This window comes from Dipodomys merriami, unplaced genomic scaffold, assembly GCF_024711535.1.
Source record: "Dipodomys merriami isolate MVZ:Mamm:240054 unplaced genomic scaffold, mDipMer1.0.p SCAF_16, whole genome shotgun sequence".
Taxonomy (NCBI): Eukaryota; Metazoa; Chordata; class Mammalia; order Rodentia; family Heteromyidae; genus Dipodomys; species Dipodomys merriami.
In genome coordinates, this window is record NW_027202937.1 from 30,110,711 (window position 1) to 30,135,868 (window position 25,158).

Consider the following 25,158-nt stretch of genomic DNA (forward strand, 5'->3'; position numbering starts at 1 on the left):
CTCTTCAAATAGAGAATGTTCTTAAGAGCAAGCTACTGATGAGATTTTGCCAGTAATTTAAAAAATAACTGAAGGGGAAAACATTAAAGAGGAAGAACTATAGTAACTGTAGTAGTAAAGAAGTAGTGGTGTGGCTCAAATGATAGGGTGCTAGCCTTGAGCCAGAAAGCCAAGGGACAACTCCCAGTCCCTAAGTTCAAGCCCAGTTTTGCTGTGTGAGCATGTGCATACACACAATCACAGACACAGATACACACACAGATACACACACAATCTTTCACATGATATGTAAGGAGTCTCATGTACTATTATAGCTGGAACCCTTGGTTGCTTCTAGAACTTCCTGGCTATTATGATGGAATTTACCCCTGTTATATTTAACTCAAATTATTGGAGTACACATTTTGCTGCACTAGCATATGTTATTTGGAATAAAATAATTTACTTATATTTGCCAAAATATATGGAACTGCATACCAAAAAAATGTGAATCTTCCTACAGTTAAATTAAAAGCTTTAGCATTAAAAATACCTTAGGTCATACTTTTCTTTCTTTCTTTCTTTCTTTCTTTCTTTCTTTCTTTCTTTCTTCCTTTCTTTCTTTCTTCCTTCCTTTCTTTCTTTCTTCCTTTCTTTCTTTCTTTCTTTCTTTCTTTCTTTCTTTCTTTCTTTCTTTCTTACTTTCTTTCTTTCTTTCTTTCTTTCTTCCTTTCTTTCTTTGGTACCAGGGTTTGAACCTGGTACCTCTCTCACATTTGGCTTGCTTGCTCATCCAGCATTCTACTGTTTGAGTCATACTTCCAGCCCTTACATTATGGTTGTCATGTTTTTCTATTCTTTATTTTCTCTTTTGGAACTCCTTTAGTTTTTATTGTCTATTCTTTAAACAGTTCCTTGTCTCATAATTGACTATATGTTTCATTTCTTTATGAAATTGAGTTTCTCCAGGAGTGTTAAGTCACCACTACAACCAGGTCACAAAGCAATTCTATCATTCTCCTACCTCAAATTTCTTCATACTGCCCCTTTGGGGTCCTGCACTAGCTACTTGTAACCCCTGATAATTTTCCAGAATTTCATTTAAATGGAATCATACAGAATGTAGTCTTTTGAGCCTGCTTTTCACATAGCATAGTATATTTGAGTTTCACCATTGTTGGTAAGTATATCAATAGTTTGTTTCTTTTTTTTATTGCTGAATAATACTCTTTACTTTTATTTTAACTTATTCTGCCATATTTTGTTTGTTTGTTTTACATAGATGAAAGACAACTGGGTCATTTCCAGTTAGGGGGTGATTAGGAATAAAGATACTACACACTTGCAAAAAACCCCCAAAACTTACTTGTTCTTTAGGGCAGACCTCTGGGATTTTCCCCCTTAAACTTCTCTCTCCTCAGGAGGACAGCCATGCAGAATTTTGAAAAAGTTCTAATGGAGAGCTTTCTAGTACCCACAGTACTACACTTATCCAGTAGTGATTTTAGCATCATGACTAACCAGGTGGTCTATATTTTGGTCACTTTTGGAAAGATCAAGAATAGCCAAAATGTAATAACTATGTGTCAGACCCTCTTTTGATATCACTCACACACACACACACACACACACACACACACACACACACACACACACACACACACACACTCTGTTGTTCCTTTAGTCCTCACGACAGCTTTTCAAGGTAGATACAACTACATATGCCCCTCCCCAATCCCACCCTCTCCCCCACTCTAAAATCCTAAAAGACTTTCTTTTAAAGACAATTCTTCTTCAGGGCTGGGAAGGTGGCTCAGTGGTAGAGTGCTTGCCTTGCATGCATGAGGCTCTGGGTTCGATTCCTCAGCACCACATAAGCAGAAAAAAAAAAAGCCGGAAGTGGCACTGTGGCTCAAGTGGTAGAGCACTAGCCTTGAGCTGAAGAGCTGAGGGACAGCACCCAGGCCCAGAGTTCAGGCCCACGACCAGACCCCCCCAAAAAGATAAAGACAATTCTTCTGATAGAAAAATGCCATCTAAGTTGAAGACACTGTTTATAGTTTTCCTTGATCCCACCTAGATGAGTCTTAATTTGTTTCAATTGAAAAAAAAAACCCAAAAATTAATATGAATGATGAGTTGGTAACAGTTCTTGTACCAGACTCTACTGGGATGAGATAAAATGTAGAATCTCTAAAAATCAAAGAAATTCTGATTTTCTTTTCTTTTTTTTTGGTGGTATAAGAGTTCCAGCTCAGGGCATTGTGCTAGCTTAGCTGGTATTCTACTGCTATACCTCTAGCACTTGTTTTTGTTGGTTATTTTGAAGATGGAGTCTCACAGACTTTTCTGCTCAGTGTAGCTTTGAACCAAGTCCTCCAAGTCTTAGCCTCCTAAATAGCTAGGATTATAGGCATGAGCCACTGGCTTCCAGGAGAAATTCTATTTCTAAAACACATTTGTGACCAAGGATTTCGATAACAAGATTCTGCACTGATGATCTGACTGATGATCCTCATTTACAAGATGAGGAAACCAAGGCATACTTTAATAATTTGTCCTGCATCACACATGTGGTGACACCTCTGAAGACTGGCCAGTTACATTCCAGAGCCTCAGTTCTGGACCTTGGTGAAAATGACTTCTTGGCTGCTATGCACATCTGCTTGCTTATCTTCCAGTTTGTAATATCAGCAAATTATTCCCCTCTCTTGGAAACCAATGGGAGTTGCCCAGTATTGCTTTAATAAGCGAGTTGGACCTGTAGCTAGGATTGCAGGCATGAGTCACCAGTGCCTGGTTATCCGTTGACGTTCATATCTTCTCAGAAAACCAGATCCCAGGAGCCAGCCTGAGGCTCAAACTTCTCCGTCATCAGATCCTGGTCATCAGCCAGTGTGGGAGGATGGCTTCATGATCGGGACTATAAGCTACAGAGACATCTGCCCATTAGAAAGGTTAAGTGACCCAAAGAAACCATACTTTGGAGGAGCAGAAGAGAGGCTGGAAAGGGGCTGGTGACATGGGATACCCCTAAAGAAAGAATGGCTCCTTTTCATCCCCTGGCTAAAAGGACTGAAACAAAAGATCAGCTAATTTCATGACAAGTTGCTACCAGTCAGAGGCAAAGCTCTCCTTTGAAGCAAAACATATATGCTATATCCAATTGTAATGTTACCAGTGAATAAAGTGGGGGAAAAACCCATTGTGCATCTGTCTGCTAAAATGGTGCTTCCCAGGGGTGTGGCCTGCCTCCACTCACCTGGAATTTAATCAGGGTAAGTTCTTGGCTGTGAATGGTCACTTTCTGACCTTCAAAGCTTCTGTTTCCTCAATGATGTGTTTGAAGCTCAAGATCAGAGAATTCTCATTAGTGAGTAAAAAAATGAAGTTCCAAACTGGATGCTGGTGGCTCACACCTGTAACCTTAGCTACTCATGAAGCTGAGATCTGAGATCATGGTTCAAACTCAGCCTGGCAGTAAAATCTGTGAGATTCTTTTCTTTTTTTCTTTTTTTTTTCTTTTTTTTTTTTTTTTTTGTCGGTCGTGGGGCTTGAACTCTGGGCCTGGGCGCTGTCCCTCAGCTCTTCAGCTCAAGGCGAGCACTCTACCACTTGAGCTACAGCGCCATTTCCAAAATCTGTGAGATTCTTATGTTTAATTAATCACTATAAAACTGGAAGTGGAGCTGTAGCTGAAAGTGGTAGAGTGCTAGCCTTGAGTGCAAAAGTTCAGAGACAGTGCCTAGGCCCTGAGTTCAAGCCCCATGATCAACCAAAGGGAAAAGCGTGTGAGAGTACATGTGTGTGTTTGTGAGAGAGAGTGTCTGTCACTAGTATGTGTTGGCATTGGGACTTGAACTCAGGACCTTGCACACTTGTAGCTTTCTCACTCACGCACTCTGCCACTTGAATCACAGATCCATGTCTGGCTTTCTGTAGAGATAGGAGTCTCATGGATTTTCCTGATTTGGCTGTCTTCAAACCACAATCCTCATATCTCAGCCTCTTGAGAAGTTAGGATTATAGGCATGATCCATTGCAGCCTGACATGGTTAACTATTTTTGTAAATTCTTGTGAATGATTATTGCTTTTCAATTATGCATGACATTTGAATGAAAGAAACTAAAGATAAGAAGCTGCTAAATTTAGACAGACCTTCATGAAAATTCTACTCAAGAAACATTACTATCTCTTCCTTTTTATACTATTTCTCCTTTCTATCTTTAGATAAACTGTTGAGAGTTGGTAACAGTAGAGATTATCCTGCCATTCAGCTTTGTTTGAGACTCACATTTACTCTGAGGATGATGTAGACTATTAATACAACTATTATACATAAGTAAAACTAAAGCATTTTGTTTCTTTAAAAAAATTTAATTACCATCATTTATTTAGTTATTTACTTTTGGCCCGTCGTGGGCCTTGAACTCTGGGCCTGGGCGCTATCTTTCAGCTCTTCAGCACAAGGCTAGCGCTCTACCACTTGAGCCACAACACCACTTCCCATTTTCTGGTGGTTAATTGGAGATAAGAGTTTCACAGACTTTCTTGCCTGGGCTGGCTTTGTACCTTGATCATCAGATCTCAGCCTCCTGAGTAGCTAGGATTACAGGTATGAGCCACCAGTGCCTGGCTAATTATTATTTTTTAAGGCACTGTCTCACTGTGTAGTCTAGACTGGCTTCAAACTCATGATCCTCTGGCCTCAGCCTCCCAAGTGCTGGAATTATAGATATGAAGCATCATGTCTGGCTCAAAAATAATTGTTCACATGAGATGTTGTTTTGGCTGGGGTAATCTCTCTCTTTTTTTTTTTTTTTGTAGATGACTAACTGGGAAGACATGTAGGAAAAGGTGATTTCTTCAGGAATGCTTCTGCAACTGTCTCTCTTGGCAATGAACACATGAGTTTACATTGTAGGGGCCACAGTTACAGCTCCAGCTCACAGAACATTGTCTCCTCGGAAAACTCTTGTGTTTGATAAGCATTGAAGTTGTGTGACTAGGTCTTTATCCCTTTGTACACATAAGAAATGCTTGACCATTGCTTTCCCCTAAGCAGCATCTAGAAGAGCATTCATAAGATATGGTAGAATCAGAAAGACCTATGTCTGTATTCTGGTCCTTCCCCTGACTGCAGTGTGATTCTGACAAGTAGTAAACTCTACATGATACAGACTAGAGTACAGGTTTTAGGTTTGAAAACAAGACAAAGACATGTGGTGGTGGTTCATGCCTGTAAACCTAGCTACTCAGGAGGCTGAGATCTGAGGATCACAGTTCGAAGCCAGCCCAGGCAGAAAAGTCTGCAGGACTCTTATCTTTCAGAAAACCAGAAGTGGCATTGTGGCTCAAGTAGTAGAGTATCAGCCTTGAGCAAAAGAAGCTCAGTGACAGCACCCAGGCCCAGAGTTCAAGCCTCAGGACTGGAAAAGAAAAAGAAAAAAAGAAAACAAGACAAGCCTGGATATGGATAGAAAGCGCTTCTTAGATATTTGGTACTAATATCCTGTTAGCTCTTATTGGAGAACAACTCAGCCTCTGTAAATAGGCACTGGGGATAGAACTTGTGTGTGTGTGTGTGTGTGTGTGTGTGTGTGTGTGTGTGTGTGTGTGTGTGTGTGTGTAAGTACTGGGGCTTGAACTTAGGGCCTCAAACATTCACTCAGCTTTTGTGCTCAAGGCTGTTGCTCTACTACTTGAACCACACCTCCACTTCCATTTTTGTTGGTTGTTAATTGAGGAGTCTGACAGACTTTTCTGCCTGGCTTCTTTTGAACTGTGATCTTCATATCTTTAGCCTCCCGAATAGATAGAATTACAGCTGGGAGCCACCAGCACCCGGCTGACAAGCACAGTCCTTTTGAAAGAAGAATGCCAGTAGGGAAAAATATCAGCACAGTCCAAATTCTTGATGGGCAGGGCCATGGGCCCAGTTGATGCTACACATGCAGAAAGTTTGTGATTCAGCCAAGGAAACCAGAATTGAGAGTTGAGAGGATACAACTTTTGAACAAAGCACAAGCATGGTAGAAGGCAGCAAAGAAAACATCCTATCTACTCCCTGGTGGAAAGCCCACAGCTCCTCCCAATCACCTCATCTTTGCTGCTTCTCAGTCACAGCTTCTCACTCACCTCCGTGATTAGCTACCACAACTGGCCCTTGTCAGAAGACAGACAAGCCAAGTCCTGCAGTCAGAAGAAAGACAAGCCAAACCCTGCAGTCAGGTCCCTTCCACAGGAATGTGCACATACGCTTCCAGCCTGTGGTGCGTTGCTTCTCCTAACAGTTGTCTTCAAGAGAAATAAAAATAAAAATTATTAGGAAAAATGCTCTTTTGAATCATCCACATACTTAGCATGTTGGTGTGCCTCATTCTTTTTTGAGAGATCCAGTTCCCAATACTATTATTACTTTTCACTGAAGGATTTTGAATGTTTCCTGAAGTATAGGTTTGATGACAATGAATTCCCGCAGCTTCTGTTTATCTGAGAATATCTGGATTCACTTTCATTTATTGAAGTATTTTTGCTGTGTGTAGATTTGTAGGTATATCAGTTATTTGCACAGTGACTTGAAGATGGCATCCTATCCTCCTCCAGCTTTTGTTGAATCTGATGACCAATTAGGGATCATTTTTTGTTATTATTGTTGAATCTGATAGCCAGTTAGGGATCGTGTTTTCTTTCTCAGTCATTGCTTTTCTTTGTTTACTTAAAAATGTTTCAGTATTAAGTAGTTTGTACAAAGAAGTTATCATTTCATTGCTTTTAACAGTTCCTTTTTATCTTTATTTTCTAAAAATTTGATGATGATGTGCCTTCCTGTGGTTCTAGCTGTGTGAGTGTTTTTTGTTTTTCTTTTCCAGTCTGGAGTTCTTGGAACTATTTGGAACTGGGAGTTGAATTTACATTTGGAAAAATTTAGGCTACTATTTCTTTAAATATTTTCTGCTTGAACTTTTATCTCTTTTCTTTCTGGATCCAAATTATTTTTATGTAAGACTGATTTTCTCATACAGATCACTAATCCTGTTAAAAATCCTATTTATTACTTATCCCCCAATGCTTTTGTTTCTATTTAAAATTCAAAATATATTTTAAGTAATATAATATCAGTTCATATATCAACTAGTATATTTCAAATAAATTTTCTTACAGCTGATTTTTATTATTTCTCTGATGAGACCCCTCCCCCATTCTCTTTATTTCTTCCTTAAAAATCCTTAATCATAGCCTGACACAGTGGCATGTTCCTATAATTCCAGCACTCAGGAAGCTAAGGTGGGAAGTGGATCGTAAGTTCCAAGCCAGCTTAGATTGTATACTTCAAAAAACAAAATAAAACAACAACCCTTAATGGTTTTTATGGTAGCTGTTTTAAACTCTTTTTAACTAAACCCAGTATGTGAGACCCTTCTAAGTGTTCTATCAGCTGATATGTTTGCATGGATTGTACTTTTCTGCTTCTTTAAGTATATACGAATTTTTCTATTCAGTGACAAAGCATTATGCTGTTGAAAGTTTGAATTATGCTGACTTCCCTCAGAAAACATTGAACCTTCTTAACAGAACCTTTTAACAAATACCATTGAGGAGCTAACCCAGGGCAGCACAGCTTGATCATGGCCGAGTTTGGATTAGACACTGTTAGAACAGGCCTAGAGGCCAGTGAAGGCTGGTAAAACTCCACTATCTCCCAGCACAGCTTCCTCCAGAATCTATCATGTTTCTAGCCCCTCCTTGGGTATGCATTGCCAGGGTTTGCAGAATTTTGTCCTGCATGTGTTTAACTTGGTATTTCCCTAAAGAGTTAAGAGGCTATGAAAATCCAGTTACCTCAGCCATCTAAATGTCCATCTGTGTCTCATACCAGTTAGATGTTGTTTTGTGTGTTGCCTACCTGTGCCAGAGCTTTGAGAGAGCCCTTCAAGTGAAAGTCAGGGTGATGAGAAGCCTACTTTGTTCCTTATTTTAGGTATCATGTTCTATGGGCAGACATTTTGGAAGCATTGTTCCTTATCCCAGAAAGGAATTGACTGGAGCGATGACTCAAGCCATTTCATGGGGGCTAAGACTTAAGAATGATGGGGACAATGTCTTCTGGAAAAATGGATTCTATATTTTATGATGACAATCATATATGACATTCTCCCAGTGATCTGAGGGTCCATAATAGACAGCAAAGAAGAGAGGGTGTTCTGAAAGTTTCCTTGTGTGTACCACTTGCATCTTTTACAACAAGCATAATGCAATTTATGCAGTTTGTAAAGAAAATTCAAAACTGGTAATCAACTTGGTACCAAGCAGAGATTGGGTTTTTCACTTTTAATATAATTTCTCCAAACCTTAAATATCCCCAGTATCTTCAAAGTCAGTTTCCTGTGGCATATAATCAATGTTTTGGTTTCTTTTTCTTGAATTTCAACACTCTCGATGGTAAGAGAAAAAAAGTAAACTTTTTGATTTTGTAAAAAAAAAAAATTGAAAAATCAGCTTCTCAGCTGCAATGAGTTGGCTTTGACAGATTAATGGAAGCAGCTACATCTCATCTGTCAGGAAATCCTTAAACAAATTAATATGCTTTTGTGAACAGGAATAATGTGGAAATTCATACATATTTCATACCTCTTTCCTGAGCATCTCCAGTGGTTGAATTTTCTCCAAGGATGGAGTCAGTGGAGAAAATAGAAGACACTTTCTGGAGGGAAATTCTTCTTCATTTTTTTCTCTTAATATTCTTCTCTTAAGTTTTAAAATTATTTTTAAGGAGCTGTAAAAATGGATTTCAATGTAACATATCAGCGTATGAATACAATACATTCTTGGTCAATGCCACCCCTTCCATCATTATCCCCCAACTCTCACAACCATGCCTGTCTCCTCAAATTACCTGGTTCCATTTGCACATATGTACATAGAATTATAACTGTACTTGCCCACTCTTTCTCTCACCATTCTTCTATTTCCCTGCCCTTGACCCTCCTTCCCCCTGACAACATATGTTTCAGCTTCCTGGTCTTCATTTTGTTAACTGTAAGTCAGTTCAAAAAAGTTACACCCTTGGAATCCTCCCTTGCAGACACTATCCTTCAGTCAATTATTTTGCATATATATATATATATGCATATGACCTTACATATCATACACTGGCTATCAATGGTGCCTACAGGTTAGTCCTCTGGGGAGAAAATACTACTCTAGTTGGGATAAACCTTTTCTGGAAGTTTCCATTTGAGCCTCTTATGGTCTTGATGGCTCTGGACTTTATCTTCTGGACTTGTCCTTACTGGAGTCAGAGGAATCCTGTTTGCATGTAATATTTTTGTCTAACCAGTTGATTGCCACAAGGGGAAAAAAAAGACAAGAAAATTGCTTTCTACAACCTCTTGGCAATAGCCTTCATGTCTAAGAGTTGTAGACTCCACTTAATTCAAAGTGAGAACAGATTTTAAAATGTCAAGGACAGCTGGGGAGTGATTCTCTCAAAGTCCCAAGGCTCAAAATACTTGTCAACCTGGGGGAACAGGAGAAAGAAGCTGTACTCCAGCTGTTCAAATAGGAACTGTTGCATCTCAAAGATTCTCCTCTAAAACAGTTCCTTCCTCTTCTCTCTTCTTGTGATTCCATGACATGTATGTCTAGTCTTTTGCCCTGTTTCCTTACACACAGATTATAAAGCCCTTGGACTCTTCAAGATGATGAGTGTCTTTGTTGCAACTGATTTTGTAAACACAAAGGCAGATAGCTGAAGGCTAGCAGAGCTTCCATTTTCTCAAGATGGCTGCTGGGTGGTTTAGAATAGTGTCATCAGCTAGAGCAAGGCAAGTATGGAAGAGGAGGACCTCCAGCTTCATATACAACCTCTCCAGGGTGGCCAATGACTTACAAATCATGCCAGTTCCCCAAAGGGCAGGGGTTGACGTGCTATACTTGGACAGTCTTGGAGGTGATGTACCAGAGAAGGCTCAGAAAGGCTACACCTCTCATACCTCTTACATCTGACTATTCTCTAGTATCCTTTCCAATATCTTCCACAACCAATGGATAGCATAATTGTTTTCTTGAGTCCCTTAAACTGCTTTTGGAAATAATTGAACCCAAGGAGAGATTGTGGGAACATCAATTTACTGCCAGTGTATCAGAGGTACAGGCTACAGGTGGCATCATAAAAGCCTACACTTTTAGGAGTTGAACCTTTGACCTGTGGGATTTGAGGTTGTGTCCAGGTAGACTGTGCTGGGTTAAGAGGAATTGGAGGACACTCAACTTAGCTTCACCATAAGTTTATTGAGCAACTAAGTGTTGGCAGAGTATAGGAGAAGAAGCACAGTTTATTTCCCCTTTCCCACCCCCAATCAGCTCTGTGGCTGACCTCTGTGACCCCTCAATCTTGGATTCCATACTGCAGACTTGGATGCTCATCTTGATGCTACACCTCTATTTGCTCATGCAGACAGTGGGCATGAGCATGAAAAGAATAGGCTCATGCACCTAAGCTTCACTCCTGCTGCTGGAGGTGAGCCTCATCTCTACTCAAAGCCCCTGGTGGCCTTTCATGTGCCATAAAGATAACCACCTGTTTTCCCAGGATTGCTTGTAAATGAAGTGAAATAATTCTTGCAAATGCATCTGTGGCATAGAAAGCATTCAATGCACACACACACACACACACACACACACACACACACACACACACACACACACACACACACACACACACACACACACACACACACAGTTTTAGAGCCCATCCCCATCATGTATTTTCACCTCTGCTTTCTTACTCTGGCTCCTGTGTCCTTGCATCTGAGTTAGGAAATAGCTTCCAATCTAGCTTCTCTGTCTGGAGCCTCTCTTTCTAAGGAGTTGAACCCTAATGGATACTGTCCCTGAGCCATGCTGTCTTCCAGGTCTCTCCTTGTATATTCTATTTTATCCAAGATGGCACCCAACTCCTTGGTCTAGTGATCTCAGTTTCCACAGGTGATTATCCCAAACGCAGACCATCTTGAAGTCTCCCCATTCACAGAAGGTGGTTTCTGTTCTCTTCACTTTTCTAAATAGGCCTGGTGGCTGCTGCTCCTTGCCCTTGTCATTCTTCCTGTACTTCCTCTCCATTCTATATCAGATGGGCTTCCACAAAAACTTTCCCATTATACCCACCTGGGTGGTCTGTCTGCTCAGCAATCCCAGCCTAATGACTCAGTACTTCAAAGTTGTACTCTGTTTTATATATGTCCTGTTCCCTTGACTGTATTACAACTCCGATAGGGACTACCATAGATAGCTCTAGCTTTATGAATATAGCAGAATATTTTACAAGATCAGTACATTGGGGTTAATAGGAGACAAGATGAGGTGGATAAGAAGATCTTCCCTGACTTGCCCCCTAGTGATTCTGATACTTGGAGCTCTGTTTCACAATGGCTCCTTAGTATTTGATATGGATTTGCTGTTCCTTTATTCTGGAATAAGTTTTCATGGAGCACCTACTGTGTGCCAGGCCTAATTCAATTTTGCTGGTAGAACTTTCTTTCACACTCCTTTCCCTTCCATTCCTTCCCTCCCCCCTCTCTCCTTCCTTCCTTCCTTCCTGCCTTCCTTCCTTCCTTCCTTCCTCTTTGTCTCTTCCTCCCTCCCTCCCACCCACCCTCCCTCCCTCCCTCCCTCCCTCCCTCCCTTCCTCCCTCACTTTCTTTCTTTTTCTTTCTTTCTTTCTTTCTTTCTTTCTTTCTTTCTTTCTTTCTTTCTTTCTTTCTTTCTTTCTTTCTTTCTTTCTTTCTTTCTTTCTCTTTCTCTTTCTCTCTTCCTCTCTTTCTCTCTTTCTCCCTCACTCCCTTCCTTCCACCCTCCCTCCCTTCTCTCTCTCTCTCTCTCTCTCTCTCTCTGTCTCTCCCTTTTCTCTCCTCTTTCTCTCTCCTTCCTTCCTTCTGTCTTTCTTTCATTTTTGTCCTGGGGCTTGAACTGTGGGCCTGGGCACTGTCCCAGGGCTCCTTTTGCTCAAGGCTAGCACTCTACTACTTGAGCCACAGCATCATTTCCTGCTTTTATTGTGATTCATAGGAGATAAGAGTCTTACAGACTTTCCTTCCCAGGCTGGCTTTGAACCACAATCCTCAGATCTCAGCCTCCTGAGTAGCTAAGATTACAGGTGTGAGCCACCGGTGCTCAGCAAAGCTTTTACTTTGATTTTATTTAAAATCATTCAGAAAAGGTCAGAAGTAAACCTAGGTTTTGGGAAGGATGGAAAGTTCTTCAATTTTTGCCTTTGAATTAAAAAATACTAAAATGTAAATACAATTAATATCCAAATAAAATATATAAAACAACTGTAAAATCATTATATTTAAAACACAAATGCCGGTATCACTGCAAGATACATGGAAATAATAATTTAATTAGCTAAATATCTGCTTTTGCTGAATATTTGATTCAACTAGATATTTTTGTCTTCTCCCTCTTCAGATAACATTTTGTAATATTTTCATGTCTGGGGACTAGGGTGCTCATTCCATATTTCCTCTAGCATTATTGATTGAATTTATTATTAAAGATAGCTTACAAAATGACTTTTTTCCTTTCCAGTTAGTTATTGATAAATATTTTCACTCAAATTTGAACAAACATCTATTGAACTTCTTTCATACAAAAACTAAATGGCCTTTTCTAATGTTTTCATATACTAATTGCAAAAAGCCCACAAAATAACCAAAACACCTTTGAGGTAGAAACATAGGGCTTCTTAAGAGCTTAGGTTCTTATTGTATCAGTGATTTGTGCCAACTTGTCTCCTTTACTTAGAAAATTTATTCTTATTTTTCATTATTGTTACTACTATTACTACCATTACTAGTACTGCTGTTATCATTACCTTAATATTGGTGGTGGTAGTGCTAATCATGGTTAGAGAAGTGTTCCTTTTTAACTTTAGTGTACTTTTCAGATAAAGTCTCACTTTTGCCAATTTTGGATCATGATGCGCCTATCTGTACTTCACACATAGCTGAGAGTACAGACATGTTCTACCACACTCAGCTTCTAATCCTGTAAATTGGAATACAAAACAACCCAAAGAACTTGTTCTTTACTTCTACCTAGCACATAGCATTACTTTGGAACGAGTTACTACTTTTGCTTTACTATAAAGGAGCAAATTGTAGTATTGCAACAACTTACTCTTTAATACCAGAATAATTCTTACTTGTTTTATTGTTCTTCATATGGATTCTGTTTACATTTTATTTATTTTTCTTTTCTTTTTTTTTTGGTTGGTCTTGGGGCTTGAACTCTGAGCCTGAGCGCTGTCCCTCAGCTCTTCAGCCAAAGGAGAGTGCTCTACCACTTGAGCCACAACGCCACTTCTTTTATTTATTTTTCAACCTGACATTCACCTTAGCTTCTTAGGCAATACATTTAAGGATGACTATAGCAAATGCTTCTTTTTTAAACCCAAGATGGGGAGTTAACAATTTTTATTCATTTTATTGATATAGTCTCAAAGCTCCCTCAAAATTGCAGATAAAATGACATCTTCAAGCTTTATAAAAATAACTCCATTTGAAGCTCGTGGCTGATGCCTGTAATCCTAGCTACTCAGGCAGCTGAGACTTAAGGACTGTGGTTTGAAGCTAGCCCAAGCAGAAAAGTTTGTGAGACTTTTTATCTTTAATAACACCCTCCCCCCCAAAAGCCAGAAGTTGAGCTCTGGCTCAGGTTGTAAGTGCTAGTCTTGAGCAAGAGAAGCTCATTGAGTGCTAGCCCTGAGTTCAAGCCTCAGGGCCAGTACAAAAACAAAACAAAATAACAATACAAACTCCATTTGCCTTACAAGACTGAAAAGTGAGTGGATGATTTGTTTAGAGCTGTATTAAACTGAACAATCCAATATATTTGTAATAGGACAGAACTTCTATTTTGACAGAATGCTTGTAGAAAATGAATCCTTGCCAGGCATTGGTGGCTCACACCTATAATCCTATCTACTCAGAAGGCTGAGATCTGAGAACCATAGTTTGAAGTGAGTTTGGGCAGACAAATCAGACTTTTATCTTTAATTAACCAACAAAAAGCCAAAAGTAGAGTTACAATGCAAGTGGTAGAGTTCCAGCCTTCAGGGAAAAAGCCAAGCAAGAGTACAAGGCCCTGAGGTCAAGCCCCAGTACTAGTGCGTGAGCACACACACACACACACACACACACACACACACACACACACACACACACACACACACACACACACACACACACAAAGAAAAAACAAAGAATGAAACAATCAAACCCCAAAATGCTACAGAACTCCAATCTGAAAACAAAAACAAACAAAATAAACAATCTTTTACTTAGAATGATTAATGTCTGCTCATCAGAGTTCATTTCAATCCTTGTTTCTCATGATGTACCCACACAATTCTGAGATTTGATGCTGTGGAAATGTGTAAGACAGCCACCTCTGGGCCTGAACCTTCCATTCAGTTCTGATGGATTCACAGAGTGGTGGTGGGGCCCTCCCCACAAACACAGTTACTCTGCATACCCAAATATACCCTCACTTCACCAAGAGAATGGATGCTTGGCTCTGTGGCCCTCAGCACCATCCCTAAAAGCCATTGGCCAGCCCATCCCACCAGGAGAGCTTTAGATGGTGCCTTGGATATGAGCCCTTTGAAGTTGACTTCTTTGGCTGCACAGTAAGTCAACCTATGGCCCAAATATGTGTTGGTCACATGCTGATAGCAAGGAGTGGAGTCCTTTAGGACAGTGCTTCTTATTGTGAGATCTGTGGACCAGCAGTATCAGTGGATACCTAGAGCTGTAAAAGGTAAACATTGGGACCCATCCCAGACCTACCAAATCAGAACTGAGGGCTCTGGGTGGTTCTGGTGCTTAAGAATGGCTTGAGAGGGGCTGGGAAGGTGGCTCAGTGGTAGAGCGCTTGCCTTGCATGCCTGAGGCCCTGGGTTCGATTCCTCAGCACCACATAAGCAAAAAGAAAAAAGCTGGAAGTGGCGTTGTGGCTCAAGTGGTAGAGTGCTAGCCTTGAGCTGAAGAGCTGAGGGACAGCGCCCAAACCCAGAATTCAGACCCCACGAACGGACCCCCTTCCCCCCAAAAAAAAGAATGGCTTGAGAAGGGCTGGGAAAGTGGCTCAGTGGTAGAGCGCTTGCCTTGCATGCATGAGGTTCAATTCCTCAGCACCACATAAGCAGAAAAAGCCAGAAGTGGTGCTATGGCTCAATTGGTAGAACACTAGCCTTGAGCTGAAGAGCTGAGGGACAGCACCCAGGCCCAGAGTTCAGGCCCCATGACCGGCAAAAAAGAAGAAGAAAAGAAGGAGAAGAAGCAGAAGCAGCAGCAGCAGCGGAACAAGAATGGCTTGAGAATCATTGCTGCTGAGTTATACATTCCAATATGGTAACCCCTGGCCATATGGCTGCAAAGTTAATTAAAAGGAAATAAAATGAAGACTCTCTAGTGCTCAGTAGCTGCATGTGGCTGGTGTCCAGCAGAGTGGGGTATACAGTTACTGAATATGTCAGCAGCCAGCATAGACAGTGCTGCTTTAGAATGTACATCATCCAGGTGGACCCTCATCCATAACTTGTTCCTGCTAGGGCCCAATTGCACATCTCAATGATAACGCTTATCACACTGCATGGATTTGTTTATTTATTTGTATTTTGCAATGTTACAGATTGAAGGATTGAACCCAGAGCCTTGTGTGTGCTAGGAAAGTACTCTACCAGTGAGCTATACCTTTAGTCTTTTTGTCATTATTTATGTATGCTTATATTTCTCCATCGATAAGCTTTGTGGGCTCTAAGTCTGTGTATTTTCCATCTTCATAGTCACAGAGTCTGGCCAGGAGCTTAGAACACATTAGTGGTTTAGTAAATATGTGTACAATAAGCATAAATAAAATATGCCCATATAAACTATTCTTATAAAATGGAGACAATTTTGCTGTTTCTTTTGTAATTCTAAAATGCTTATTTTATCTCATGTAAGGATGCTTTAAAGGTATTACAAATGTTTTGATTTGGGGGAGACTAGACCCATTTTTATTTGATGGAGGCCAGTGGTCTTCTTCAAAGGGTAAATTGGAGACTTTCTAGTTACAGACTACAATTATTTTGGAAGCATTCTTTACTGAAATAGTCTCTCTCTGTGTGTCTCTTTTTGCTCTCCAGAATCACGAGATTGTTATTGAAATAAATAACACAGGCAGGGAAAAGCATTGATGATAGTGCTATTCATTCAATAACACTAAGATAAGAGCCACATTATTTCACCTACTTACATCATTTTTATCTAGCTCATGAAAGGAAGATAATTTAATTTCAGGAGATTGGAAGCATTGATTGAGCAGGGAGTCCCTAGAGTATTTATTAGACAAATGAGACCAATGAAAAAGGAATGTATTTCTCATCTTTAATTTCCATAAAAGATTTATAGCCAAACACAGGAGAGTTGATTTTGAAATTTCCCCTAAGCCTGATTTGTTCAGGACCTTGAAGACAGACGTGATCAGGAAGTTGAGCAAAGGTAGCCTTGGGTTTTCTACCGTATCATTACCTCTTCAACCTGCAGTCTTTGTTCTGAAGCCAAAGGCTGCAAAGCCGAGCAGCAGCCATGGCTCCACTCTACTGCATTTCAAATCACAGACCTTTCATATTAATTATAGCCATTATTATAGGGTGCACCCGGTACTTGTGATTTTCCCCTCCAGGATGAAAGATATTTTAAAAGATTAAATTCAGATTTAATAAATGTTTCAATTTGCGCTCAGTGGATATGAGATAGGAGGAGAATTTGTTTCTGTGTTAAATGACAAAGAAGAAGTTCCAGCTTCCTCCTCCTACCAGGCCATACTTGCATCAGTCTCGCCATTTTTCCTGATGACCTCACTCCATCCAGCTTTATCCCAATTCCAGCCATGCAATTTATCTGAATTTAATATCACAAAAATGTGGGAATCTTACTAATGGTGGGGAGACTGGCAGGGTCTTTTATAGCCTGTGTCTAGTCTCCATGTTTGTAAAAGGTGAAGTAGGTTAAGATTCAGGAATGTCATTCCTGTCCTGCTAAGATTTCTCTACCATTGCTGCCCGAACCTACCCTGGCATCCCATTCATCACACTAAGCTTTATGGTCTTTAGGTCATTCCCGGAGGTCATTTCTTCTCTCTACCCAACCATCTTTCTTCTAAGTGTGGGCCCTGTCTATCATGGCACACATGTAGTGACTCTTCAGATCCAGGGGCCCTTCAGGATGACTTGAGCAGTCCTGCACATCCCTTTGAGTGGTTTTGAGGAACCTGTCACAGACTGGTGGGATCTCCATTCCCAGAGAGGCCCAAAGTTTCCCAGAGCCTGGGAGTGCCTCCTCCCTTCCTTTGAGGATATTTATGTCCCTAAAGAATACCTGGGCAACTGCTTGTCCTGCTGAGATGTAACAGTCAGTCTTTCCCTCTGCAACCTGGCTAAACCTGAGCCTAGCACCAAAGGCAGATCAGACAGCCTGCTCTTCCTTGGGGTTGAGTGGGGTTCTTCTGCCTATACTAGTGTTCTGCCACCACAACAGTGAGGGAAGGGGAGGGGGTGTCCTGTTTACTGTGGGAGCCAGGATGCACTCTCTCTCTCCCTTCAAGGGTAGAGGTTGTGAACTTGAGTGAAACTCACCAACTATAGGAATGAAAAGAAGAGTGTAGAGGGCTGGGAAGGTGGCTCAGTGGTAGAGCGCTTGCCTTGCATGCTCGAGGCCCTGGGTTTGATTCCTCAGCACCACATAAGCAAAAAGAAAAAAGCCGGAAGTGGCACTGTGGCTCAAGTGGTAGAGCGCTAGCCTTGAGCTGAAGAGCTGAGGGACAGCACCCAGGCCCAGAGTTCAGGCCCCACGACCGGACCCCCCCCCCAAAAAAAAAAGAAGAGCGTAGAGCCTTCAGGAATCATGGAGTCAATGTTGCAATCACTGACTTCAAGAAGAAACAGAGGGACAGAAAGAGGGCTTGAAGAAATAACAGTGGAAAAACACATAAAATTTGGCAAAATACATATTAGGTGTAAGAAGACAAGGACAGTCCAAACAGGATAAACTATAAGAAAGCTATGCCAAGACATACTCAAAACTTTCAAAGGTGAAAAAAAGACAAAGAAAAAAAATCTTGAAAGTAATCAGAGAGGTTAATTCTAGTCAAAGGTAAATTTTAAAATATAAATAAATAAGTTTATTTTAAAATTTATATGAGAAAGGCATAGGCCTTGGATAGTTAAAACAATCTTGACAAAGAACAATAAAGAAGGGAATTTGCCTGATTCAAAGTCTTAGTATGTGGTTATGGTATTCAAGACTGTGTGGTAATGGTGGAAGGACAGACGTACAGATGAATGGAATAGCATGAAGAACTATACAGATCTGACCAATTATATAAAAATGAACTAAAATGGATTATGAACTTTAAGGCAAATATGAACCTTGAAAATTTTAAGAAAAACTTTAATATTTTTGGGCTTTAGGGCTAGACAAAGAATTAATAGAATTGTCATCCCAAGTATAATCCATGAAAGGAAGAAAAAAATCAATACAGTGGGCCTCACAAAAATTTAAATTTTGCTCTGTGAAAGCCCACATGGAGAGGATACAAGACACAATCTTGAGCAAATATTTGCAAACCATATATCTGAAGGATTAGTATCCAAATCATATATATATATATATGTATATATATATATATATACATATATATATATATTTAAAAAACCTCTTGAAATGCAACAATCCAGAAACAATCCAATTAGAGGTTGGATACAAATCAAGATAAGATAATCCACCTAAGAGTACCCACGGTGGCAAAGTTAGCTTATGAGAGCGCTCCACATTCTTGGCCATTGTGACAGTTAAGCATGACTCAAATGTTCATGGAAACTTTGTTCAATGGCCAAACATGGAATCAGCCAGGATGTACTTCAGCCTGTGGATGGTTAAGTGTTCTGATGGTCACAGGGACTAATTACTGCTGAGCAACACAACAGAGTGGACTGCTAATGTGTACCGAGACTTGCCTAACTTTTATGACTCTCTAGGGAATTATGATGAGCAAAAAACATCTAATCCCAAAGAGCAATGTAGCATTTATATTACATGTATAGAGTATATGCACATTCCATTTCTGCACTGTTTCTTTTAAAAATATTATTGTAAAGATGATGTACAGAAGGGATGCAGCTACATGAATCAGGTAATGAGTATATTTCATTTTGAACAGTGTCACTCTCTCCTTCATTCTCTCTGTTTTTTTTTTCTCCTCCCAAAAAAGTTGTACAGATCATTTCCAACATTGCGTCTAGAGGGTTTCACTGCTGAATTGGTTCACCCTTTGTCCCACCATTTCTGCTGCACTGTTTCTTAAACGACTAACCTTTAAAAGTGGAGAAGAAAGCAGTTGCTCCCATAGGTTTGTGTGTGTGTGTGGTGGGGGGGTCCTTCAGGGGGTGGGAAGTGGGTGTAGTTAGAAAGGGAACTGGGGGTGTTTACTGACTTGACTGTGGTATGAATGCATGAATTTACAGACTAATACAACTGTATAGAACCACACACACACACAAATGCACAAACACATACATGTGCACACACAAACAAGTAAAACAGGAAATCTGCCAGTGGTTTTCATATTATACTGTAGTTTTGTAAAGTGCTGTACTAGGGAGAACTAGGTAATTTACACTTGGAATCTTTGGCGTATTGATTAATAAACAATTCATCAATTACTTATTGCAATTGATGATTACTGATTAGTAATAATTGCTACTACTCACAGCTTAGGACTGCATGTGAATCTGTAATTTTTCTCAGTAACAACTTTAGCTTAATGAAAATGTATCTCCCCTACTGAAATATTGTTTTCAGGTAGCTCTAATGAGATTCCTACTTTCTCAAAGTTGGAGCACCCTGCATTTGTTGGACCAGAGGCCATGTTGGTAGTTTTCTTGGGAGGGTTTCCAGTGAGAGCTTTGTTTTGTACAGCCCAGTCCCTTTGGACACTGCTGGCCAATATGAAACTCAGTTTCTTTCCAAAAGCAAGGTTTCTCCTCCTTTGAGATGTGCTACATTATCATCACTTTCAAAATCTTTGTGGAACATGAGCATAAATATGATTGTGGAATAAATTGTGTAGAACAGGCCAGTAACTTCAGGGGAGCACGCTCCTTGGCTCTTCTGACGTTAGTAGGGAGCCTCCTGGTGGTCATTTGGCCAGCCTGCATCTTCCCAGGAGGCTCTGGAATTGGACCAACATGTTGGGAGAGAGGACTAATCTTTTCAATACAGGTACTGCTTAAGTCTAAAGTTTGATGTTGTAGGGTGGAGAATTTCAAAAAGTTGGGTTTTGTGAGCCATTGTGATCATGGTCTGACTGAGCACACACAGACTGTGGGGTCTTAAAATAGTTTTCTACAGTCAGATAACAGAATGACAAATAGAGTTCAGGAGCTGTGCTATTGCATAGACTGAAGATACATATTCATTAGGTCCCCTGTGGCCCTCCATCTAACTTTGAGGAGGGCTAATTCCATGATGAGACAAATGGAAATTATTGAGCAATATTATGCAAGTTGCACATCGGGCAGATTTTACTGCTACTTGGAGTAATGAATGCACTGTGAAGGACTAAGCAGGGAGGGGAGGGTGGGATGAGCAAGGGGGACCAGGAGCGTGCTCTAGTCTACATGAGTAGTCAACTATCCCAGTCTAGAGAGCAGTTAACATTTTTCTGTTAGAAGAACCACTGGAGTTTTTTCTGAACAAACTTCATCATTCTGTCTATCTTTTTTTGGTACATTCCGGGACAGTCATCTCAAGATGCTATTTTGGCCATAGGAAACCAGATGGACCAACCTGCTGAAGGACAGAGAGGTGGTAGTGTTAGAAGGGTGCTTGTGAGTCATTGGAAGTTTCCTCAGGAGGAGTTAAGAGTGCTCCAACAGAGGAAGCCCCCAGAGCTGGTGTTTTCAGACAGCTTTGGGAGTATCAGGCTGTTCCTGGTCCTGTGGGGGTGGCTTAGAGTTTGGCATTATTATGCTGGATGAATCATAATTCATGTACGGTATGTTAGAAGCTGAGACTAAAACGTTCATGAACTTTAGTTCATGGTATTTGATAGTTAAAGGGAAATACTCAGTGGATACCATGTTATATCAAGTGCAAGGATTGTGTGAAAGTCGAAAAGAAAGCATCTGCCATAGATCCTGTCCCAACAATCTTCCAAGATTCTTGAGAAGATGCATTATATTGCCACCAAGAACAAAACAGAGGCTCTGCTGGCATTGAAGACATGGAGGTTGGAGGGTGAGTGAAACAGGTAGGGACAATGCAAGTCGTTGTGGGATGCTGCAATCTGAGTGGGTCAGAAGTCTGGGTCATAGGTTCATAGTTCATTTATTCTTTGCAGATTTCACTATGGTAAGGAATTGGTACAGAACATAGGGGCTACATTTACTTGATCAGAAGCCGAGAACAGTCCCACTGTGCTCTTTCCATATTTTTAGCTGGAATGCACCCTCCAACGTCTACATTTTATCATCCCTTTGCATTTTCTGAGGAAAGGCTCTGACTGGATCTCACATGGTCTAGGTTTATTGATGCTCAGACCTCATGTCTCTGCAGGATTTCTTGTCTCTCCACATCTTCCTGGGGGATGGGAGGAAGGCCTTTCAAACGCACTGGTGAATACACACATCTCCGCACTCTCCAAGCTGCCGAGACAGTGCTGTGGTCTCCTTTTCACGCTTCCACGTGGCAGTACATTGTCACCCACCTGCTCTGCCAGGGGCCTCCATAGTGTCATCAAGGGTTCGTGAGTGTCACAATCGCTACTTCCTCTCCTAGAGCTGGTGGTGATGTGGCAATTTCAGTTTTTATTATTGACAGTTTTATTTATTGACAGCCCCGTGGCCAGACTCTCTGGGCCCGGCCACTTGCATGAGAGACAACTTCGCCACCATTTCCCTGGGTCATCTATGACCAAGGTGATGTGTCAAGCTCAGTTTTGGTAGGAAGATTGGAAAGAAGCTCCAAGCTTTCCCCACTTACCCTTGTTCTTTTTTTCCCCCCTGTAAACTCCCTGCTCAGACGCGTGGCTAGCAGACCTCAGCTAGGCACTTAGGGGGAAAAAATGGCACCTTGGACAACATGGCAGAAAACAAGAATTCAGCATGTATCACCTTCCTAGTACCCAGTAGGTTTCTTTGGGGGTGGGGTGGGGAAGGAGGGATGTTCAAGAAGTTGACATATGCGTTTTACTAAAGTAGAAACCTATGCACTTCCACCCTCGAGCTTAGGGGATATATGTGTAGGGTCCAATTAGAAGGGAACTTCTGTGCTCTGGCTCCCAGGCTTAGGGGCAGTGGTGATCCAATCAGAAAGGCCTCCAGCAGCAGGTGGCTACTGTTTAACCAATCAAACTTAAAGATGCACTTCTCCTAAGAGATAAAGAAATGGATACTGAACACCTGGCCAGTCTAGACAAAGTGTCTATTGATACCCAGACTGTGGAATTTCTTCTCTTTGGAGGTTCTTTCCCTTTCCTTTCACTTTTAAATAAACTTACTGTTTAGAGGCTTTCCTGATTCCATGGAATCAGAGATTCTAGAATTTAGACCTCAACTCCCCTAAGTGTAACAGGACATTTCACATCATACAGGTATCACATGGAAAAATGGCATAATTTTGAATTAAATTCTCTCACTCCGTAACTATTCCTTGGTGGGTACCAGATTTGAGTTAAGTTAGGCGCTGAAAGAGGACACAAAGGAGAGTGTGATCATAAGCTTTAAAAAGCTAACATGGTCTTCTCTGTCTCCTCCTTGAGTCTAACTTGTGACATACATGGGATTCTAGAGACAAACAAAGGTCATCCTTCGAAGCTGCTCACTTACCCCAAAGCACATCCCTTTGATTTTCCAACGCTTGACCTTGAGGCCATTCAAGGAAGATTTCTTTCAACTTAAATCCTTTCGAGTTTTTCTTTTGGACTCTCCTTTTCATCCAAACCACAAACCATGACACCAATGTATGATTTCATCGTTCAGTCATTGTATTAAGACTGAACTGGCCTTTTCTGTCTACCTCTATAGTCCCAGATTTAGTTTGTAAATGTATTTTTATAAATCAGGAATGATATAAAACTGAAACAATTCTTAAATGATTTTCATCACTAGACTTCAAAGTTCCTGTCTGTCTGTCTGTATGTCTGTCTGTCTGTCTGTCTGTCTGTCTCTCTCTCTCTGTTAGTTGTGGGGCTTGAATTGTGGGTCTGGGCGCTGTCCCTGAGCTCTTCAGCTCAAGGAGAGTACTCTATCACTTTGAGCCACAGAGCCACTTCTGGTTTTCTGGTGGTTAATTGGAGATCAGAGTCTCATGGACTTTCCTGCCAGGGATGGTTTTGAACTGCAATCCTCAGATCTCAGCCTCTTGAGTAGCTACGATTACAGACATGAGCCACAGGCACCCAGCTCAATGTCCCTCTCTTAATTCCTCTCTATCCTCACATATTTTTATTTATTAATGTTGTATTTATTTTAGTGCAGAGATTGAACCCAGGGCCTCACAGATGCTAGGTACCACTGACCTATACCCAACCCCATCCCAACATAATCTCTGCAAGGATCCGGCACAACCATCCCAGGGGACCATGCAGAGGCAAGCAGGCACAGGAGAAAGATTATTATGTTATTTAGAGAAGCCATATCTCCCCCAGAGAGAGAGCTCATGACTACCTCCACCAACTAGGCAGCAGCAGGGTCTGGGGGTTAGGAAGTGAGGTAGATGGGAGTTCAGGTGGGTCTGGGTGGAGAGAGGGAGGGGCCAGCTGTGGGGCAGGAACTCCAGGGCAGGGAGGAGCTCAGGTTTGGGTGGAGCCAAGGACCAAAGTAGGCATAATGCTTACAATCTCCACCTCCCTATATAGAAACTCTTACCCCATCTGCTTAATATTTACTCTTTACTCCACTTTGCTATATGCCGATGTTTTCATCTGGTGTGTTCTCCACTCACCTTTGCACTTTGTCCTTTAGCTCCAAGGAAGCCCACCGTGGAATACCGTTCCTGTGACTCCTCCAGTGAAGTGACGGCTCCAGTTTTCTTTACTATTTTGTCCAAGGGTGCAGAAGCTTGTACCTTTGTTGAAGATGCAATTTTATGAACATGCTTGATGTGGTGGATTTCCCATGGGCTGTCCTTCTTTTCGGTGTTGGGGAGATTAATTACCTCCCATTATTTTCAGTCTTATTAAGTTAGACTTGGCTCAATACATTGAATTCAGCAGGCTTCAAATCAATGTTATTAATGAGTGATGGAATTCCTTGACTCTGTCTGACAGGTTTAAACCTTGTTGTACTGCTTCCTTGGTGAGTTATGTCAGTTAGTTAGGGAATGATAGTGGACTGTTTCCTAAAAGGCAAGTTTACTGGGGGAAGTAGGAGAAAAATGAGGGAAGGGGTAACAAGTTTGACAAGAAATGTGCTTATTACCTTACTTATTTAACTGTAACCCCTCTGTACATCACCTTGACAATAAAAAAATAAAGAAGTGAAAAAGGGAGTTTACTTTACATAGAGAAAGGCCTGTATGTGATTCCCTGCAGTACCTTCCTCTCTGATATAGACTAAAGGTTGCACCTCTCCTCCATTTCCTGCATTGAAATCCTCCTAAAGTGATAGTATCAGGAGGTGATAATGTCACAGGAGCAGAAGCCTCATGAATGGAATTAGTGTATTGATACAAGAGGCCCTATAGAACTCTCTCTGTCATGTAGAGATACAAGAAGTTGTTATTCTGCAACCCATAGCAAAGCCTTCACTAGAACTCAGTTATGCTGCACCTTAATTCTAGTTTGCTAGATGCAGCACTGTGAGAGTTAAATTTCTCTTGTTTAAGGCAACCAGGCTGTGATACTTTGTTACAGTAGTGCAAAATGAGATATTTTCTTAGCAATCATCTTGCCATAATGCATGGTGTATGTGGAGTATAACATAAATCTGTTTCTCTTTTGAGGATCCTGGCTTAAATAGTCTATTTATGAATTTTTGATCTCAGGATAATTCTTCCCCATGTGATAACTGAGCAACTCAAAATACTGCTGCCATGGAAGGACTCTTTTCTCAACATGGATGGGAGACAGAG

General features: G+C 40.9%; 1 long non-coding RNA gene across 1 annotated transcript in view; it reads left to right on the forward strand.

Annotated features, from left to right (window-relative positions):
- Positions 1-24,094, forward strand: part of LOC138828465 (uncharacterized) — a 113,435-nt gene extending 89,341 nt beyond the window's left edge. The window contains exon 4 of the long non-coding RNA XR_011372251.1: positions 24,051-24,094. This is a non-coding gene — a long non-coding RNA (uncharacterized lncRNA). The remainder of the gene's footprint in view (positions 1-24,050) is intronic.
- Positions 24,095-25,158: the final 1,064 nt, after the last annotated feature.